General features: G+C 39.7%; 1 long non-coding RNA gene across 1 annotated transcript; it reads left to right on the plus strand.

Annotated features, from left to right (window-relative positions):
• The first annotated feature begins 18,205 nt into the window (after positions 1-18,205).
• LOC109148514 lies at positions 18,206-18,579 on the plus strand. Its single transcript, XR_002048816.1, has 3 exons — positions 18,206-18,296; positions 18,384-18,453; positions 18,541-18,579. It is a non-coding gene; the product is annotated as an uncharacterized LOC109148514 (long non-coding RNA).
• Positions 18,580-21,234: the final 2,655 nt, after the last annotated feature.

Consider the following 21,234-nt stretch of genomic DNA (forward strand, 5'->3'; position numbering starts at 1 on the left):
AGAGTGAAAATTCGGAAAAGGAGAAATTTATAAAAGCCAGAAAAACCGGGTATCACATATCCCAACTAAAGAAATATATATACGATCCAAGTCACGTGCTACAACCCAAGGCCGTGGACCTGGACGACACACTAACTTAAGAAGATAAACCCGTAAGGATCCTAGACACCAAGACAAGAACCACTCGCCAGCGAACCATAGAAATGGTAAAAATCCTCTGGACCAACCACATGGCCAAAGAGGCAACATGGGAACTCAAAGACACAATGAAGGAACGCTACCCCAAACTCTTCACACAAGGTAACCAAGGCGAAAGCATAGGATAAGGGAAGAGGTCAACTCAGCAAAACCAAAGCTTCGGGGACGAAGCTTCCCGTTAAGGGGGGGGGGGGGAGAGTGTAACACCCCGTGTTACGGTCTCTAAACCAATTAATTATTTAATCATTTACCCAAAAGAAAGAATTAAATTCCATTAATTTAATTAGGAAGAGTCCACCATAAGCCCATAGACCCTTATCCCTAAAACCAATCCCTTAGTCCTATAAGAAATAGAATTAGCAAACCCATACCATTTAGACCCTAATTGGGACTCTTAGATATATAAATAGGGACATAGGAGGCACCTAGAACTCACACCACAATAACTTTCACCACACAAGAATTCCCATAGGAGAAATCAAGAAAGAAGATATCTTAAAGAAAGACCATTCATAGCCAAGGAATTTAATTAAGGCTAAGAGGTAACCCATGTCTCAACAAAACCTATTTTCTTTGCTATAATCTTCATCTTTGCCTCCTTCTATATGCTTGTGTCTTGATGAAATCTTCTATGATAATTATGATATGATCTTGATGATTGATGAGGTGATTTTATGTGTGGTCTTGATAATCTTGATGATTGTGTGATATTCTTGATAAATCTTGATGTTTCTTGATATTAAAGATAAACTATAATCTTGATAATTTAAATATGATTAGAGCCCTAGGTTGAATCGTGAATTTTGTATTGGGATATTCTTGGTATATTTGGGTGGGAATTCACATGTTCGGGTGTTGGTTATGTCTAGAAGTCATGATAGGATGTGTTCTATGTGATTCTTGGTTTTGATCCGTTAATTGTCTACGTGGTGTCGTCGTTTGCGTTTAAAAGTGTCTAAGCATGGTTTCGGGTTCCACGAAGGATCCCAGGACGTATATTTTGAAATGGAATCAGTGGGGGGAAGGTGAGGGTAGGGGGACCCGCCACCTACTCGCGGCCAATTTTAACGCCGCCGGGCACCCGCTGCCCGGAGGTCTATACAATTGGCTGCAGTCAATTCCTTCATGCTGCGGTATGAGGTAGGGTGCTGCGAGGCCGTGTTAGTGCTATTTGCACTAACCCTCATGTTTGGGGCATCCGATTGGTCCTGTGGCGCCACCAAAGTGTGCTTGTGTGTCAAGGATGTTGATTGGATGATGATGTGGATGGTTTGAAAGTGAACTGTGACCTTAGATACATGATCTTATGATGTTGTCTCTTTACAATTGATTATCATTGTTTAATGTGTTCATCCCTACCTATCGAGTCTATTCCTGGTTTTAAAGCTAGAGTCTCCTAAGTATATATCTTCCTGCTTCAAAATGGTTTTCCTATATCTATATATATATATATATATATATATATATATATATATATATATATATATATATGTATATATATATATATGTATATATATATATATGTATATATATATATGTATATATATATATGTATATATATATATGTATATATATATATGTATATATATATATATATATGTATATATATATATATATATATATATATATATATTGTATTTCAACGCGTTGGAGTGGGTTACCAGCATTATTCGCTGAACAGATATATTTGGCTTTCAGGCACAGATGAGTAGACCACGGAGCGCGCTCTTGAACTGAAGCATAGATAGTTAGTTTTCCCTTAGGCCTGCGTGCCATGATGATGTAATGACATTAATTTGAGGATATTTAGTGAGTATAACCTATGCATCTAAGTTCTCTAGCTCAGATGTGGCATAGCATCCCGCACACTTATGTTTAGCAATGCTCTGTTTTGGGATTTAATGAGATATTACCTTTATTATATAAGCTTTAAAAGTTTCAAAAAATCTGGGGAGTTACACTTATGATCCAACCTTGTGATTCGTTGGATTGATGTTGAGTCTTTGTGGTTCATTGGAACTATTTTGGTTTACCCGATTGATATGCATGCTAGTTTGATGTTGTAATGCTAGTGTGTGTGGTTTGTTCTTTCCTATTGAGGTTGGCAACTTGTGTTGACCATCGTTGGTGTCGGATTGAAATCCTTCCTTGTTGAGTATGGTTTCATATCTTTGTTGTGATCCATTGATTGATTCCTGTGATGAAAACATGGGTATTAGATGTACAATGATTGCACGATTAAGGGTATGGGACCTTAATCTCCAAGGTACAGATGTGGTATGCGTTGTTGTACACACTCTATGTGGAATCTAGGTGTTGTTGTATCTCTAGATTCCATGTGTTTTGACTCTTGTTGAGATGATGGATTACCGTGATGAGATGATTGAGCGGGTAAAGTGGAATGTAACACCCCGTGTTAAGGCCCCTAAACCAATTAATTATTTAAACATTTACCCGGAAAGAAGAATTAGATTTCATTAATTAATTAGGAAGGGTCCACCATAAGCCCATGGACCCTTATCCCTAAATCCAACCCTTAGTCCTATAGGAAATAGAATTAGCTAAACCCATACCATTTAGGTCCTAAGTAGGATTCTTAGATATATAAATAGGGACATAGGAGGCACCTAGAACTCACACCACAATAACTTTCACCACACAAGAATTCCCAAGAATTCCCATAGGAGAAATCAAGAAAGAGGAAATCTTAAAGAAAGACCCTTCATAGCCAAGGAAATTAATTAAGGTAAGAGGTAACCCATGTCTCAACAAAACCTATTTTCTTTGCTATAATCTCCTTCCTTGGTCTCCTTCTATATGCTTGTGTCTTGATTAATTCCTCTATACTATTTGTGATATATTCTTGATGATTAATAAGATGATTTATGTGTATTCTTGATAATCTTGATGATCTTGATGTTGAAAAGAGGTTCTTGATATTGATGTGATGATTTCTTGATAAATCTTGATATTTCTTAATGTTAAAGATAAATTATGATTTTGATGATTTGGGAGGGAATAGAGTCCTAAGGTGGATTGGGAATTTGTGTTGTAATGTTCTTGATATATATTTGGGTGGGAATTCGCATGTTCGGGTGTTGTTTATGTTTAGAAGTCGTAATAGGATGAGTTATACGTGATTCTTGCTTTTGATCCATTAATTGCCAACGTGGTGTCGTTAATTGCGTTTAAAAGTGTCTAAGCATGGTTTCGGGTTCCACAAAAGATCCCGGGACGTAATTGTGATGAAAGAGTCAGTGGGAGGTAGGTGGAGGTAGGGGTACCCGCCACCTACCCGCTGCCCGAAGATCACCGCCAGGCAGCGGGCAGGCGCCGGGCAGGCGTTCGCCCGCCGGCAACCCGCTGCCCGGGCGATGACCTTCGCAGGCAGCCGGCGGGTGATCCCCACCTACCGGCTACCCGCTGGTCCGTACCCACCCCGGGTCTTCGGCTTCCCCGTTTGATGTTCCACATTCCCCCGTGGTGTCCCAACGGACCCCGTTTGTCGGGCTTGAGTCTTGTTTGATGTTTTGGGTACCGTTCATAGGATAAAAGAGTCTTTAGGGATTGTATGCTAGTTGAATCCGTAACCCGTTGACCTAGGTGGAAGTCGTATGAACCCCTTAGGACTATTCTTAGTATGTGAATGGTCACACGTAAGCTTATTTATGTGTCTCCCCTTTCCCAATGTGCTATTATGTTCTATTATGTGCTATTGTGTGTTACGTGATGCATGATTCCCCAATTTGGTTGCGATCAAATTGGCTATACGGGCAGTTGGATGGGTTGCGAACCATCCCAACTGTTAACCAGGGCGGTTGCGATCGGTCAGATATATAAAAATTATATAGGGCTGCGGTCCACTATTGGTTACCTATGAGCTGCGGTTCATCCTCCTGGCTGTGGTCAGTGATTCACTTCTTGGGCTGCGGTCCACATGGGCCTCGGGTACGATGACCCACCGAACTGGACGCGCCTGGCGATGTGTAGGGCCACTAAACCCGAGGAAGGCTGTAGTCCACCGACCTGAGTAATCAGGCGGTGTGTAGGGCTACGGCTTGCTGCGATCCACCGAGTGATGGGCCAGCGGTGTGTAGGGTCGTAGTCTCCATGGATCTTCCCCCACCGACTGAGTCTCTCAGCGGTGTGTATGGCTTGATCCACTACGATCCACCGACTGTGCCCGTCAACGGTGTGTAGGGTCGTATGTCCCCCCTTGTAAAGGGGATCACAGTCCTCCGACTGGGCGCGTCAGCAGTGTGTAGGATTGTGGTCCGACGTTAAGTTCGTCAGCGGTCTTTAAAGGGTTGGTTGCGATCAACTCCCTTCATGCTGCGGTATGAGGTAGGGTGTTGCGGAACCGTGTTAGTGCTATATGCGCTAACCCTCATGATCGGGGCATGCGATTGGTCCCGTGGCGCCAGCTCAGTGTGATTGGGTGTCACAAATGATGATTGGATGCTGATATGATTGATTTGGAAATAGACTGTGGCCTTAGTTGCGAATTCTTTATGATGATTCTGCTTAACTGTTATCATTGATTATTGTGCTTACCCCTATTTGCTGAGTCCATTCCTGGTTTTAAAACTAGAGTCTCTTAAGTATATATCTTTCTGCGTCAAAATGATTTTCATATATCTATATATATCTATCTATAATGTATTTCAACGCGTTGGAGTGGGTTACCGGCATCATTCGCTGAACAGATATATTTGACTTTCAGGCACAGATGATTAGCTCCCAGAGAGCGCTAGAAGAACTTGGAGTAGATAGATAGTTTTCCTTTCGGCCTGCGTGCCATGATGATGTATTGAGGATATTTAGTTAGTTTAGCCTGTGTATTTGAGCTCTCCAGCTCAGATGTGGCATAGCACCCCGCACTCGTGTATTTAGTATTACTCTGTTTTGGGATTTAGTAAGAATTGACCATTGTTATATAAGTTTTAAAAGTTTCAAAATTTCGGGGTGTTACAGTTGGCATCAGAGCCTAAGTTTGACCCTAGGATAAGACTCTTAAGACCAAACTTTAGGACATTAGGCTTAAAACACTAGGAGTTCAGTAAGATAGGATTTAGGGATCGTAGGACACGCGGTGAGACTGTGAGACCTTAAACTTTCCCTCACCCTAACTCACACATAATTTAAAATAAACTTCCCCTACACCCATAGCATCAAGGTAAGGATGCAAAATAATATCCACCTATGAACTCCAGGATGGCACCAAAAAGGAAACACACAAAAAAACCGGAACTCCCCACACAGGAATTCTTGACTCAAAATCTGCAACGTCTGGCCCAAATTGCCCAGGCACTAAACAATGCAGTCCTTCAACCGTCACCACCGAACAGAAACTTGGAAATCCACCGCCAAGTATCGGAACGCCAACCGCCTACCTTCTCAGGGGATGAAAATCCCACAATCCTCGAAGAATAGGTCGGAACCTTTGACAAAATATTCAGAGCAACGGGATGCCCGGAAAGCCACCAAGTAGAAACGGCCTCCTTCTACTTCAGACAAGTGGCCGACATCTGTTGGGTCCACGAGAAACCCAGTTGCGAACAAAGCCCCGGATTCAACTGGGAAACCCTAAAAACACGACTACGGGAACGATTCTACCCTAGTCACATGAAAGCAACCATAAACGAAGAATTCCTCCATCTAAAACAAGGAGCAACCCCAATCACAGAATACTACCAACTGTTCCTCAAGCTAACTCGCCTCACCCCCCGAACTGGTACCTACATAGACAATCAAAATCGAGAAATGCATAATGGGCCTCGACCTCGAGAACCAGAAGGCCCTAACCATTCGAGAACCAAGAACTCTCAAAGAAGCCTATGCCAAGGCATTCCAACTACAACAAATACCGGGCAAACCACAGGAAACACGCCTGGGACACAACAGGAAATTCGAAGGAAACCACGCAAACCCCCTCCGGGAGCCAAAAACCGCCAGGGCTACCTCGCCCCGCAAGGCCGTAACACCAGCCACTCAAGGAAGGATCCTTACCATAAGCAAAGCCAAAATCGGATATAGCAACATTGTCTCCGGAACCTTCCTCGTACACGCCACCCCCGCCACCGTACTATTTGACTCGGGAGCTACCAACTCATTTATAGCAACCGAATTCGCCACTCAACTCGGTCTTAACACCAACACAAAAGTACAACTCCAAGTCAAGGTGGCATCCGGTGAAATCATAAAATGTGACCGCATGTACAAAGACATAATAATCACCATCGAAGGAGTGGAATTCCCTAGCAACCTAATACAATTAAGACTGGATGGGGTGCAAGTGATCTTGGGCATGGACTGGCTAGGGAAATTCCAAACACAAATCCTATGCGGTGAACAAAAAGTGGTCTTGCGGGGACCAAACGGCAAACGGGTATCCTACCACGGAACCCACAAGGACCCGGAAATCAAATTAGTGAACATGATAAAAATGAAGAAATATCTAACCCAAGGGCACGAAGCCTTCCTATGCTCAGTCAAAGATCTCAACACCGAAATAGCCGAACCCCAAATCATTCCAGTGGTAAAAGAATTCACCGATGTCTTCCCAGACGAAATCCCCGGAGAACCCCCAACCCGAGAAGTCGAATTCACCATAGAATATTAATTGATACCAGGCACTGCCCCGATCTCGAAGCCACCCTACAGGCTGGCGCCAAAGGAAATGAAGGAACTGAAAACACAACTTCAGGAGCTACTAGATAAAGGATACATCCGCCCCAGTACCTTACCATGGGGAGCACCAGTACTATTCGTTAAAAAGAAAGATAGGAGTATGCGTCTATGCATCGACTACAGGGAACTAAATCAAGTTACAATAAATAATAAATATCCTCTTCCTCGAATCGACGACTTGTTCGACCAACTTAAAGGGGCGGGGGTGTTCTCCGAAAATTGATCTAAGATCCGGATACCATTAGATAAAAGTAGCCAACCCAGATATTCAGAAAACAGCCTTTCGAACACGCTACGACCACTACGAATTCATAGTAATGCCCTTCGAACTCACCAATGCACCTGCTATATTCATGGACCTCATGTATAGAGTATTCCGGCCCCACCTAGATGACTTCGTCATTGTGTTCATCAATGACATCCTGGTCTACTCCCGAAACAAGGAGAAACATGAAAAACACCTCCGCACAACCTTACAAACCCTGAGGGAACACCAGCTATACGCCAAATTCTCCTAATGTGAATTTTAGAAGGACAACATGGCCTTCCTGGGTCACGTGATAACCAAAGAAGGAATCAGGGTGGACCCAACCAAAATCCACGCCGTCAAAGAATGGCCCACGCCAAAATCACTTTCGGAGGTTAGAAGCTTCCTAGGGTTAGCAGGCTATTATAGGAGGTTCGTAGCCAATTTTACCAAGATAGCTCAACCCCTCACTAAGCTCATGAAAAAGGAAACCCCCTTTCAATGGGACGACAACTGCACCTCAGTCTTTCAAGAATTGAAAGAAAAGCTGACCACAGCACCCGTCCTGGCCCATCCCTCCGGGATGGAAGGATTCGAAGTTTCCAGCGACGCCTCCAAAAAGGGACTGGGATGCGTACTAATGCAAAAAGGCAAAGTAATAGCATACGCATCCAGGCAACTCAAAACCCACGAAGAAAATTACCCCACACACGACCTCGAGCTAGCTGCCATCGTGTTCGCCCTGAAAATTTGGAGACATTACCTATACGGAGTGCAATGCAAGATTTATACAGATCATAAAAGTCTGAAGTACATCTTCACCTAGAAAGATCTAAGCATGCGACAACGAAGATGGTTGGAACTTATAAAAGATTATGACCTAGATATCCAGTACCACGAAGGGAAGACTAACGTTGTGGCAGACGCCCTAAGCCGAAAGACTAACCACTCCCTTAACACCACCTGGATCCTGCCAGACGAGCTATATAAGGACTTCCAAAGGTTGAACTTGGAGGTAGTAGAGCAAGGACAAACCAATTCTGAAATCCACCTATTAAATGTCAGAATCATACCCACACTACTCGAAGAAATCAAGGCCGGACAGCATCAAGACCCAGAACTAAATAAAATTCGACTCGGCCTAATTCAGTGAAAGGACGGACCGTTTGAAATATGCGAAGATGGCAGCCTCCGCTATCAAGGGAGATGGTGCGTACCCACGACACACCCCCACCTAAAGCAACAAATCCTGGAAGAAGGGCACAACTCACCATACTCGGTGTACCCCAGAGGCGACAAACTATACCAAGATGTGAAAAAGATGTTTTGGTGGCCTAACATGGAAAAGGAAATCGCAGACTTCGTGGCCAAATGTCTAAACTGCCAAAGGGTAAAAGCCGAACGATGCAAGCCCAAAGGACTCGTACAATCCCTTGAGATGCCACATGGGAAGTGGGACTCCATATCCATGGATTTCGTCGGAGGATTACCCACAACACCAACAGGCAAGGATAAAATCTGGGTAATAGTGGACCGGCTAACCAAGACAGCACGGTTCATTGCTATGAAAGAAACATGGACAATGACACAACTAGCCCGGGCCTACCTGAACCGAGTGGTGAAGTATCACGGAATCCCCCGAAACATTGTGTCCGATAGGGATCCCAGGTTCCTCTCACAATTTTGGAAGTCTCTAAAAACAGCCATGGGGACACAGCTAAACCTGAGCACTGCCTTCCACCCCACTACTGACGGCCAAACCGAGACAACCATTCAGACTCTCGAAGACATGCTAAGAGCCTGCATGTTAGACTTCCAAGGGACATGGGAAGAACATCTAGACCTCATCGAATTCTCTTACAACAACAGCTATCACGCAAGTATCCGCATGGCTCCCTACGAAGCACTGTACGGTCAAAAATATAGAACCCCCTTATGTTGGGAAGACATGGTCGGCCCAGTAGCGCTAGGACCCCAATACTTACAAGACACCATAACTAAATTCAAACACATATAAGAAAGAATGAAGGCCGCCCAAGACCGCCAAAAATCCTGCGCCGACCTGGGAAGAAAGCAAGCCGAGTTCACCCCCGAAGAAAAAGTCTGGCTAAGAATCTCGCCCACACGAGGGGTAATGAGGTTCGGAAGAAAGGGGAAACTCAGTTCCCGATTTATCGGCCCCTATGAAATCATAGAAAGAGTCGGGAACCTGGCCTACCGCCTCGCCCTACCCATCGAACTGGAGCGGGTATACAACGTATCCCACATATCCAAACTAAAGAAATATATACAAAATCCAAGCCAAGTGTTACAACCCGAGACCGTGGACCTTGACGACGCACTAACTTACGAAGAGAAACCCGTAAGGATCCTGGACACCAAGACGAGAACCACCCGCCAGCGAACCATAGAAATGGTAAAAATCCTCTGGACCAACCACGAGACCGAAGAGGAAACATGGGAACTCAAAGACACAATGAAGGAATGCTACCCCGAACTCTTCACACAAGGTAACCAACGCGAAGGCATAGGAATAGGGGAAGAGGTCACTCAGCAAGGACCAAAGCTTCGGGGACGAAGCTTCCCGTTAAGAGGGGGAGAGTGTAACACCCCGTGTTACGACCCCTAAACCAATTAATTATTTAAACATTTACCCGGAAAGAATAATTAAATTTCATTAATTAATTAGGAAGGGTCCACCATAAGCCCATGGACCCTTATCCCTAAATCCAACCCTTAGTCCTATAGGAAATAGAATTAGCTTAACCCATACCATTTAGGTCCTAAGTAGAACTCTTAGATATATAAATAGGGACAAAGGAGGCACCTAGAACTCACACCACAATAACTTTCACCACACAAGAATTCCCATAGGAGAAATCAAGAAAGAGGAAATCTTAAAGAAAGACCCTTCATAGCCAAGGAAATTAATTAAGGCTAAGAGGTAACCCATGTCTCAACAAAACCTATTTTCTTCGCAATAATCTCCTTCCTTGGCCTCCTTCTATATGTTTGTGTCTTGATTAATTCCTCTATACTATTTGTGATATATTCTTGATGATTGATAAGATGATTTATGTGTATTGTTGAAAATCTTGATGATCTTGATGTTGAAAAGAGGTTCGTGATATTGATGTGATGATTTCTTGATAAATCTTGATATTTCTTGATGTTAAAGATAAATTATGATTTTGATGATTTGGGAGGGACTAGAGCCCTAGAGTGGATTGGGAATTTGTGTTGTAATGTTCTTGATATATCACTACTACAGAAAAAGGATTTAACGTCGCTATTATAACGTCGGTTATTCGAAAAACCGACGTTAAATATTTAAATTTAATTTTTATTTTTTTAAAAATACATATGGCGTCGGTTTTTTGGCAAATCCGACGCTGTATCTGTAATAAAAAATAAATAAATAAATATATTATACGGCGTCGGCTATTTATAAATAGCCGACGCCGTATATCCTATTAAAACAAATTTAAAAATAAATATAGTATACGGCGTCGGCTAGTATAAAACCAACGCCGTATACTCGAATTAAAAAAAAAAAAAAAAATATATATATATATATATATATATATATATATATATATATATATATATATATATATATATATATATATAGAGAGAGAGAGAGAGAGAGAGAGAGTATACGGCGTCGGCTACGTATATAGCCGACGCCGTATACTCGTATTAAAAAAAAATCATATAGTATACGGCGTACATATATTGCCGACGCCGTATAATAATTTCATTTATACGTAAAATAGAATACACGTACAGATCAGATCGAAGCTCATTTCAACGTAAACCCTCATCTTCTACTCATCTCATCGCCGAAACGCCACCAAAACCCTCCACCACCGCCACTGTTGATAGATCCGATCTCTCCATGCTCGCCTGTCGCCGTTCGCTGCTCGCCGCCGCCTCGCCACTTGCCGCTGCCGATCGTTGCCTCGCCGCTTGCCGCTCGCCCGCGCTGCCACACCGCCGGACGCCAGACGTCGTCGATCGAGGCATATACGGCAGGTACGTATATATATATATATATATATATATATATATATATATATATATATATATATATATATATATATATATATATATATATATATATATATATATATATATATTTAATTATTCTTTTGTATTTTTTGAATTTTGAATTTTATAAATTATTATTGTGTATATTTCGAAATTTTAGGAATAATTGTGTATATATTTTTTATTTTATAAGTTATTGGGTAAATTATGAATTGTTGTGTATATTTCGAAATTTTATGAATTATTGGGAATTTTATGTTTAACTATATGCCGTTTCAAGAAATATTATTGATACATACCGAAAGTGCACTAATTTTTTGTCGTTGGTGCACTAATGTACCATGTTTATTAGTAAGTGCACTCTCATATTTGTGTCGGTGCACTCTCTGTTGCACTAATGTACCATGTTTATTAGAAGTGACATTAATAGTTGAGGTATTATGGAGGGACATAAATTATAATTTTCTCAATATATTTTTAGTCAAAATGAGTGTTTGATTTCTTCTTTGACTTGAATGCGTACTCTTGTTGATTTAATTATTCCTTTTAAATTCATGATATGGTTATTCAATTCATGAATAGTATCTAATGAATGTAAAGAAGTATTATTGTTATGTTTGGCAATAAATTTCTAAATGATACATACTGTAATATATTGTATTTGATACACTATAAAATATTGGGTATCACATACCATTGAATGGTTGCCATATAGAGGTTGCGATTACTTAGGCTAAAATTAGCCTATAATTTATATTGCTACTTCGAAAATATTTGATTGGTTTATTTTTTGTTAGGCGTCAATCCGGTTTGACTAAGTTCAGTCCTTGCTGCGCTCCTCCTCCACTGTTCTCCGCCAGTCTCGGGTATGCAATTTGTCTATTGTGTTTAGCAAGATTCAATTCACATTGTGTTTGACATGTTCTTTAGTTAGTTAGGATGTATAAGAAAGCATCTAGAATTGACAAATGATTATTATTATTTTACCTAAATTGGCTTGTACATGATGAATAAATGCTCCTTGTTTGCGTCCATTAAATGCTACTTGTTTGCATTATGTAAATGCTAAAATTATTGTAGTTGTTGTAGTAGTTATTATTATCGAAATTTGTTAAAATAGTGTTAAGAAATGTTTAATTAGAGTTATTATTATCTTGATTGGCTTGTACGTGATGGATAAAAGTTGGATGATAGCTAATCGACTTAGTACGGAATACGAAGATGGAGTTAGAAAATTTTTAGACTTTGCAAAGAGTAACCTTCCGAATAGTAATAACAGGTGGTTGTGTCCTTGTAAGAAATGTTGTAATCAGAAAAAGTTAGGTGAAGACGACATATATGATGATCTAATCGTTAATGGGATTAATCCATATTATACACAATGGATTTGGCACGGTGAACGCGATGTGTCTACGACATCTAATGTGTATGTTGACAATGAAGATAATGAGTCTGAAGATCGATTGGATGAAATGTTTCGCGATGTTGGAGAAGAGTTTACCAATCGGTCAAATGAGTTAGATGAATTATTGAATGATTCAAAACAACCGTTATGGCCGGGGTGTAGTAAATATTCCCGATTATCTGCTATATTAAAATTATTCAACTTGAAAGCTGGGAATGGGTGGAGCGACAAGAGCTTTACTGCGTTACTTGAAATAGTAAAGGACATGCTTCCAGATGGTAATGAACTTCCCCCAATAGTACGTATGATGCCAAAAAGATTTTGTGTCCAATGGGTATGGGATATACAAAGATACATGCTTGCCCTAACGATTGCATATTGTTTAGGAATGATTACAAAGACTTGCATGCATGTCCAATATGTGGGGCATCTCGTTATAAAACAAGCGAGAATGTTGCTGGTAAAGTACGTTTGAAAAGGCCACCAGCTAAAGTTTTGTGGTATCTCCCAATTCTTCCAAGATTTAAGCGCCTGTTTGCAAATCCAAGTGATGCGAAGAACTTAAAATGGCATGCAGATCAAAGGATTTCTAATGGCAAGCTTCGACACCCTGCTGATTCTTCTCAATGGATAATATTTGATAATGCATTTCCTGAATTTGGTCACGAGGCGAGAAATCTTAGACTTGGACTTTCTACTAATGGTATTAACCCCCACGGGAATCTAAGTAGCAAGCATAGCTCGTGGCCAATTATGTTGATAATTTATAATCTACCCCCTTGGTTGTGTATGAAACGAAAATACATATTATTATGTTTGATGATTTCTGGGCTAAAACAACTAGGTCATGATATAGATGTTTATTTGGCGCCTTTAATTGATGACTTGAAGCAATTATGGGATGAAGGTGTGTTAGTGTTTGACGCATACCAAAAGGAGACTTTTAAGTTGCATGCAATGCTTTTTTGCACAATCAATGACTTTCCAGCGTATGGAAATCTGTCTGGATATAGTGTCAAAGGTTATAAGGCATGCCCCATATGTGAAGATAATAAATGTTATCATCAACTTGTTCATGGTAGAAAGACGGTATATATGGGGCATCGGAGATTTCTTGATAAATTTCACCCTTATCGAAAATTAAAAAAGGCATTCAATGGGGTGCAAGACTATACAGATGCTCCACAACCATTGACTGTGAATCAAGTATATGAACGAGTTGAATGCCTTCAAGTTACTTTTGGTAAGACTCAGAAGCTTAAATCTCAAAGAGGAAAGAGATCAAAATCTACAAATGAGAAGAGTCCGTGGAAAAAGAAATCTATATTCGTTGATCTTCCATATTGGAAGACACTAGATGTGAGACATAGTATTGATGTGATGCATGTGGAGAAAAATGTATGTGATAGTCTGGTTGGAACTCTTTTAGACATAAAAGGTAAGTCTAAAGATGGACTCAATGCTAGATTGGATTTGGTTGAAATGTGTATACGACCTACATTAGCACCACGTTTCGAGGGTAAGAAAACATATTTGCCTCCCGCTGCTCATACTTTATCAAGAAAGGAGAAAATAAGTTTTTGTGAGTGTTTACGTGGAGTAAAGGTACCACAGTGGTATTCATCAAATATCAGTAGACTTGTTAATATGCAAGATTTAAAGTTGGTGGGGTTGTAGTCTCATGATTGTCATGTCTTAATGCAACAACTATTGCCAGTGGCTGTTAGTGACATATTGCCTAAAAAGTTGAGATACACCATCATAAGACTTTGTTTCTTTTTCAATGCAATTTGTGGAAAAGTTATTGATCCAGACAAATTAGATGAATTGCAAAATGAAATTATTGTTACACTATGTCAACTAGAGATGCACTTTCCACCTTCATTTTTTGATATCATGGTTCATTTGCTTGTGCATTTGGTTAGAGAGATCAAACATTGTGGTCCAGCTTATTTGAGGTGGATGTACCCATTTGAAAGGTACATGAAAGTATTAAAAGGTTATGTTAGGAACCGATATAGGGCGGAAGCATCTATTGTTGAAAGCTATGTTGCTGAGGAGGTTACTGAGTTTTGTACTGAATATTTGGCAGGAGTTGAGTCTATTGGAGTTTCTAAGAATCGGCATGAAGGAAGAATTACTGGAAAGGGTACTCGAGGAGTCAAAGTGAATGTTATGCCTCGTGAAGATGTTGAGCAGGCACACTTGTACATCTTGCATAATACAAGTGAAGTCGAACCGTATTTAGATGAACACAAGGCGTTGATTAGGGAGCAAAATCCAAGGAGGACAGACATGTGGATTGTGGGCGAACATAATCAAACTTTTATTAGTTGGTTCAAATATAAAGTTCTTAAAGAGAATAATGTTTCTGAAACTGTTTCATGGTTAGCACATGGTCCTGGGTTGGATGTTTTATGTCATAATGGATATGACATTAATGGGTTTTCTTTTTATACAACAGCTCAAGATGAAAAGAGCACTATGCAAAACAGTGGAGTTACTTTGGTTGCAAATTCAATGCATTTCAGTAGTTCGAAAGATCCAAATCCCGTGTTTGCAGAGTTGTCATATTATGGTGTGATTGAAGAAATATGGGAAGTTGATTATGTTTCTTTTAGGGTCCCGGTGTTTCGATGTAGATGGGTAGATAATAAACATGGTGTAAAAGTTGATGAGTTAGGATTTACCCTTGTAGATTTTAATCGGGAAGGACACAAAAATGAGCAGTTTATAATGGCATCCCAAGCAAAACAAGTCTTTTATATTAGTGATCCTTGTGACAAAAAATGGTCCATTGTTCTTCATGGAAAGAGACAAATTGTTGTAGATGAGAATGAAGATGTTAGTTTTGATATTGAGGAAATACCACCATTTTCGTCAAGTTTATTGCCTCCCGTTATTGATAATGAAATAGATGAAGTGCATGCATCACGAGATGATCATCGTGAAGGGATATGGGAGAATTGATTTATTATATATGTAATGCTTTAATTAGGTATTTATTTTGTTTTTATATTTTCTTATTCTAATATTTCTATATATATTCTAATAATTTTTCTTTCTAAACAGGCGTATGGATTCCACAGATGATGGTGGTACTACAGAAGGTACTCATAATACTCAAAGTAGTACTCAAACTACAAAGAAGAGGGGTGCCACTCGTATGCAAAAAATCATTAGGCAACGTAATGCTTTTGGGAAACTACAAGTTGAGCTTGATGGATTCGAGCCTGTCTACGGGAAAGCTGGCAATGAATTTAAAAGTTATGTTGGATTAGTGGCACGAATCAATACTCCTATAACAATAAAAGAATGGTCGGATGTCCCAGAAGATACTAAAGCTACTATTTGGAAAGAAATCCTGGTAAGATAGATTTAGATTTATTTAAAAAGTTAATATAATTACATTTCTTACTAATAAATAATCTTGTTTTGTAGAGTACTTTTGATATTCCCGACACCATTGATATGAAGAGACATTGGTTAAGCTATGTGGGTGATAGGTGGAAAGATTTTAAAACAAAATTGGTGAACAAGTATCTATATGGTATTTATGCAGGTCAGAACCCTTGTACTTATAATTACACTTATTACTAATAAATAATCTTGTTTTCTTACTAGTATATATACGGTTGCTATGCAGGTCAGAACCCTTGTCAAACATACGACTTCATTGAACAAGAGACATGGAATGAGTTTTATCAGTTGCATACGGGTGAATCATATGAGGTATCATTATTATTCTATCAATATTTTGAACAAGGGATATGAAATTTATCATATGATTAATATTTGGTATGTATGTAGGCAACAAGGAAAAAATATCAAGACATACAAGCTAAGAATATTCATCCACATCTTTTAGCTCGAGGTGGTTATAAAAGGTTGGAGAAGATGATGATGGACGAGAAGTTGAAAGAACAACAAGCATTAGCTGATGCAGATCCGTCGTATACAATGAGTCCTCCAAGTCCCATACGTAGAGCCGAAAAATGGAAGAAAGCAAGAATGGACAAGTCAGGAAATTATCGCACTGATTCAACTAGAGTGGTGCCGGAAAAAATTGTAAATACATATCTTGTCATTTACTACAGTAATATTAATTATTATTATTGAATAATTTTTATATATGTTAGGATGCTCTTGAGTTGCAAATTTCTCAAGGAGAATTTATTGAGGATGGAAGAAAGGATTCATTGACTGTTGCGTTGGGTACCGATGAGCATTGTGGACGTGTTAGAGCCATGGGAAGAGGACATGGCATCAAAAGTGTTTTTGGCCATGCAAAACGTCGCCAAAAGACTCCTGAAGATGTTCAACAACTGCTTGATGCTGCTGTTGGTGCTGCCGTTGGTGCTGCTGTTGCAAAAGCATTAGAAAAACAAAAGCAGGAAAATATTTCTGAACGGGAGGAATTTGGTCAACGTATAACAGAGCAATTTGAGGCAAAAATAGCTAGTATGATGTTGCAATTTAGTGCTATGCAGACTCCTTTACAGCCAAAGCAGGTGACAACCGTATGTGTGGATGCTGTGCCACCACCTCCCAGTGACAAAGCTAGTTCCCCAGACCCTTTTAGTAATTTACCGGCTGTAAGTATTCGTTTATAGTTATCTTATTATTATTTATCAATAAAATTTTATATGATTTTTAATTAAAAATTATTGTAGTTAGGGGCACGATGTCAATTGTTTTTAGAAGATCCAATTAGACGTCCAGTAGCATATGGGACAGCTTACAGTGGTAGACAAGTTCATGGGGTTGTACTGGATGTAAACAATGTGAAAGTGAGTATAACTGATGTTGGTGATCCAACTGCACATGTACCATTCCCCACCGGTGAGGTTAAGCTTGTCAGTGATGCAAGCGAACACTTTATCGTTTGGCCAAAGAAGCTGGTAGAGTTATGTACTGAAGCTAGTGCGGTATGTATACTGATAATATTTCTATTTTAAAATATTAAATAATTTACTTTTTAAAACTATAATTCTTACTTGTATTATAATTCACAGTTAAAAGACAATACCATGGACAATAGTATTGCTCTAGATTCTTTGACTGCTGAGTGCAAAAAGGCTTTTACAATAGCTCGCCGTTTCGAACAGAATCTTATGATCCATGTGGCTCGTGGTATTATGGGCGAGATTGAGTATGACTTGCACCTTGAAAGTGTGGAGATATTGTGTTTCTTAAGTATGGACACCATCGATGTTTCTCTAGTTCAGTTCTTTATAAGGTAATAATAAGTTCTTTATGATTGTTTATGCATAATAGTTTTATATTTACATTCTTGGTTATTTATGTATAATTGGTTCTATTTGTGAATAAGGGTATTTACATCAATTTTGAGTTGGCATCAAAAGACACTTATGGTTTCCTAGATCCATATTGGATTCAACCAAAAATGAATAATATAGAAGAAAGGAAATCATATATAAATGCCACCATGCAGTATGGGAAGAAAAATGTTTATTTAGCCCCATACGTTTTCAAGTAAGTTTTAATTACGTTTTAAATTAATGTGCTTACATATAATATATTTTTATATTATATTATATTTACTTATTTACGTATAACTAATAAATTACTTATTTGTAGTGAGCATTTGATGCTGATGGCGATTTGTCCTAGATTAAATGAAATTTTTTGGTTTGATTCACTTGGTCATGGGCCGCGTGAAGACATTAAACATATAATGGAAACGTATGTAAATTTATATAATGAATTAATAGTTATTATTAAACAAGTGATGCCAAATATTTATATATATTTTATGTCTTATATGAATAGGTGTATGACTGCAACAAGCATGATGAGTGGAAAGAAACAATCTCGTTCATCGAAATGGACTACATGTTTGGTAAGTACTTCTTTCACTTTGTAAAACATGCAAACTTATTGTTTTTTATTTCTATTTTAAAATAATTTTATTGTAATTCAAATATAGTGTGCTATACAAAAAGGAAGCACCGAATGTGGTTATTATGTGATGAAATTCATGTGGGAAATTGTTTCCAACAACCTAAGCAAAGGAATGGATAAGGCAAGTAATTTAATAATACATATTTCTTTTTCAAATGTTGTTTAAAATATTTAGTTATTTATTATTTTTATTTTTTTTTGAACTTTGTAGATTTTGGAAAGACAAGGACGATTCCCCTACAACAAACAAGAGATTGATGACGTTAGAAACAAATGGTCTAAGTTTCTTATTGATGAATGGGTTAATAAAACGTTGTTAATTTGATACTAGTTTATGTTTAAAACTACTTTGTGTTTACTGGTTTGATGTTAATTAGTAGTTTTGTTGCATTGTGTTATTTATATTAATTTTAGTTTTAGTATGTAGTTTTGTTGCATTGTGCTTAATTAGTTTCATGTTTAGTATATAGTTTGAATTAGTTGATGTTGATGTTGAATGTAACTAGCTGCACAGGTTCTGATTGCACAGCGCAGGTTGGGCTAGAGCATAAAACCTTTTCTGTATAAAAAAAAAAATAAAAATAGATACGACGTCGGCTATTGGTCTTAGCCGACGTCGTATCTATTTTCATTATTAAATATAATGTTACGACGTCGGCTAATTGGCAATTAGCCGACGTCGTATCATTTAAAAAAAACAAATTAAATACATACGGCGTCGACTATTGGTCATAGCCGACGTCGTATATATATTAATAAATAAAAAATAATGATACGACGTCGGCTTATTGCCAATTAGCCGACGTCGTATCATTTAAAAAAAAAAATTAAATACATACGGCGTCGGCTATTTGTTGGAGCCGACGTCGTATGTATTTAATTTTTTTAATATAATTATACGACGTCGGCTAATAGCCAATTAGCCGACGTCGTATCGTTTTAAAAAAAAATAAAAAAAAAACATACGACGTCGGTTAAATAACCAACGTCGTTTATTTTCTTACAACGTCGATTTAGTCGATGTCGTAGGATAGCCGAGGTTAAATGGGGTCATTTAGCCGAGGTTAAAGCTATATTCTGTAGTAGTGTATATTTGGGTGGGAATTCGCATGTTCGGGTGTTGTTTATGTTTAGAAGTCGTAATAGGATGAGTTATACGTGATTCTTTCTTTTGATCCATCAATTGCCTACGTGGTGTCGTTAATTGCGTTTAAAAGTGTCTAAGCATGGTTTTGGGTTCCACAAAAGGATCCCGGGACGTAATTGTGATGAAAGAGTCAGTGGGGGGTAGGTGGGGGTAGGGGTACCCGCCACATACCCGCTGCCCGAAGATCACCGCCAGGCAGCGGGCAGGCGTTCGTCCGCCGGCAACCCGCTGCCTGGGCAATGATCTCCGGCGGGAAGCCGGCGGGTGACCTCCACCCACCAGCTACCCACTGGTTCGTACCCACCCCGGGTCTTCAGCTTCCCCGTTTGATGTTCCCCATTCCCCCATGACGTCCCAACGGACCCCGTTTGTCGCGCTTGAGTCTAGTTTGATGTTTTGGGTATCGTTCATAGGAAAAAAGAGTCTTAGGTTTTGCATGCTAGTTGAATCGGTAACCCGTTGACGTAGGTGGAAGTCGTATGAACACCTTAGGACTATTCTTAGTATGTGAATGATCACACGTAAGCTTATTTATATGTCTCTCCCTTCCCAATGTGCTATTATGTGCTATTATATGCTATTGTGTGTTACGTGATGCATGATTCCCCAATTTGGTTGCGATCAAATTGGCTATACGGGCAGTTGGATGTTTTGAGAACCATCCCAACTGTTAACCAGGTCGATTGCGATCGGTCAGGTGTATAAATATTATATAGGGTTACGGTCCACTACTTTTGGTTACTTATGAGCTGCGATTCATCCTCCTGGCTGCGGTCAGTGATTCACTTCTTGGGCTGCGGTCCACATGGGCCTCGGGTACGATGACCCACCGAACTGGACGCGCCTGGCGGTGTGTAGGGCCACTAAACCCGAGGAAGGCTATAGTCCACCGACCTGAGTAATCAGGCGGTGTGTAGGGCTACGGCTGGCTGCGATCCACCGAGTGATGGGCCAGCGGTGTGTAGGGTCGTAGTCTCCGAGGATCTTCACCCACCGACTGAGTCTCTCAGCGGTGTGTAGGGCTTGATCTGCTACGGTCCACCGACTGTGCCCGTCAATGGTGTGTAGGGTCGTATGTCCCCCCTTGTAAAGGGGGTCAATGTCCACCGACTGGGTGCGTCAGCGGTGTGTAGGATTGTGGTCCGACGTTGAGTTCGTCAGTGGTCTTTAAAGGGTTGGTTGCTATCAATTCCCTTCATGCTACGGTATGAGGTAGGGTGTTGCGGGGCCGTGTTCGTGCTATATGCGCTAACCCTCATGTTCGGGGCATGCGATTGGTCCCGTGGCGCCAGCTGAGTGTGATAGGGTGTAACAAATGATGATTGGATGCTGATATGATTGATTTGGAAATAGACTGTGGCCTTAGTTGCGTATTTTTTATGATGATTCTGCTTAACTGTTATCATTGATTATTGTGCTTACCCCTATTTGCTGAGTCCATTCCTGGTTTTAAAACTAGGGTCTCTTAAGTATATATCTTCCTGCTTCAAAATGATTTTCATATATCTATATATATCTATCTATAATGTATTTCAACGCGTCGGAGTGGGTTACCGGTATCATTCGCTGAAC

Source organism: Ipomoea nil, unplaced genomic scaffold (assembly GCF_001879475.1).
Source record: "Ipomoea nil cultivar Tokyo-kokei standard unplaced genomic scaffold, Asagao_1.1 scaffold2134, whole genome shotgun sequence".
In the NCBI taxonomy this organism is placed as follows: Eukaryota; Viridiplantae; Streptophyta; class Magnoliopsida; order Solanales; family Convolvulaceae; genus Ipomoea; species Ipomoea nil.